This window comes from Chenopodium album, chromosome 18 (genome assembly GCF_948465745.1).
Source record: "Chenopodium album chromosome 18, dcCheAlbu1.1, whole genome shotgun sequence".
In the NCBI taxonomy this organism is placed as follows: domain Eukaryota; kingdom Viridiplantae; phylum Streptophyta; class Magnoliopsida; order Caryophyllales; family Amaranthaceae; genus Chenopodium; species Chenopodium album.
Window position 1 is genome coordinate 27201247 of NC_137851.1, and position 2073 is coordinate 27203319.

Genomic DNA, 2073 nt, shown 5'->3' on the forward strand with positions numbered 1-2073 from the left:
GCCCTCTTCGCTCGATTTTTCTTATTTATAGCTTTTGACTTTCTTTTTGGTGACGACTTAACTTTGTACTAGAGAGAGAATTTTTCCTGAAATAGTAGAGAGAGAAAGTAGAGAAAGGAGCTTAAGATTTACTTGTTAGAACTTGAATTTGATCATAGATTTCAATTTTATTTTGAAATTCCTTCTTCAATTCAATGGATATTTGTAAGATTTCTTTCCCTTGATTTACTTTTAATGCAATTTCTTCTAGTTTCTTGGATTTTGATTGAGATTATATTCCTTGCTTTGGAAATTGTTGATTAATTGATTTTCTTTTGATTTAGCTTTAAATGAATATGAATTTGATTGAATTTGTTTTGTTTTTAATTCCACCATGTTTAGTGAGTAGATTAGTTGCTAGGGAGAAGGGAAAGCATGCTTGATTGATGATTTTTGCTAGTTGATGATGCTAAATTGATTTGAATGGTGCAATTATATAGGTTGACATAGTTGTGCATGTGATTGATTGGACTAGAAGTGATAAACCTATAAGATTAATCTAGATTGCATTGCAAATTTCAATGACATGAACCCTTGATTTGAGAATCGCTTTAATTGATTGAATTTGATTGTGATTTTCCTAGATAGCCATTCATAGTGACCCCTAGCTTGGCTTATAGGAGATAGCCCTTGAATTCCTTTGATTGCAACTATTGTTTGTCCTTTGCAATGTTTGAATTGATTGAGTGATTTTTCAATTGGCATAATCATTGAGCTTGCATGTGGAACCCATATCCCTAGTGTTTAGTATATTGAATTTCTCGATTCATCTAGATTTCTTGATACCTTAGTTACCAACCGCATCTTCCGCAAACTTCGAAGTAGCTTGACCTAGCCTATAGCTTACACCTATTCATTCCCTTGGGTTCGACCCGTGACTTACCCTATACTCGAATTAGGTTGGTCGAGTGTTTATAAATTTTCTTTGACTCTAAGAAAGGATAGAGGACGACCTACATTTTTCCCGTGTCAAATATGGCGCCGTTGCCGGGGAATGATATTGGTGCTTTGTTATAGTTGTTGAGTCTATTTCACCATTAATTGAAAAATACAAAAAGATTTTCTTTAAGGCTACATTTGTAGCCGTGCTACTAACCATTTCTTTTGAGATTTTATGCATAGAGCACGTGATCATTCACTAGTGCCATTTGATCAGGAAATTGAGAGAACTATTGCAAGGTTGAGGAGTGCTAGACGATCTTTGAGCCCTAGCATTTCAAGTGAAGAAGAGCCACAACAAGAAGAACAAGCAAGAATGGGAGAAAATCCGAGAGTGGCATTGAAAGAATTGGGGATTCCCGGTGCATATAGGTTTGAGAGTGGGATTGCACCACCTACAACATCGGCAAATGATTTTGAAATAAGACCGGCAATGATTACTTTGATAGAGAGGCGACAACTTAGTGGGGCCAAGAATGAAAGCCCACTAAACCATCTCAAGGAGTTCGAGAAGTATTGCAATACTATCAAGTTGAACGGAATTTCCGAAGAATTCATCCGCCTCAAGCTCTTTCCCTTTTCTCTAATAGGTCGTGCTTTGGAATGGCTAGACAAGGAGGTAAAGCCGAATTCTCTAAGGACATGGGACGAGGTCACCAAGGAATTTCTATCATCAAAAGAAAACGACGAAAGCTAGAGCTTTGATTCAAGGTTTCAAGCAAAAGCCAAATGAGAGCCTCTATGAAGCATGGGAGAGATACAAGGAGTATCAAAGAGAATGTTCTCATCACGGAATTCCAACCTATCAAATCATTCAAATTTTCTATGGAGGTCTTAGCCCTCAAGGAAAATCATGTTTAAAAGGAGGAGCCGGAGGTCCTATCATGAACAAAATGGAAGAGGAAGTGGTGGACATAATTGAGGACGTAGTAAGGTATTATAGAGATTGGCAAGATGGAGAAAGAGAGTCAACTAGCAAGAGTAGCTCTTCGGTGTACTTGGTTGATCATCTAAATGCAATCAACAATCTATCCTCTCAAATGACAAACTTGGGAAAGGAGATGTCCGCTATCAAGGGAAAGTTGGAAAGTGCTA

At 37.4% G+C, this 2073-nt stretch overlaps 1 non-coding gene across 1 annotated transcript; it reads right to left on the minus strand.

The window, feature by feature from the left end:
- Nucleotides 1-1668: 1668 nt before the first annotated feature.
- LOC145593223 (small nucleolar RNA R71) lies at nt 1669-1774 on the minus strand. The gene has a single exon (XR_014102597.1). It is a non-coding gene; the product is annotated as a small nucleolar RNA R71 (small nucleolar RNA).
- Nucleotides 1775-2073: the final 299 nt, after the last annotated feature.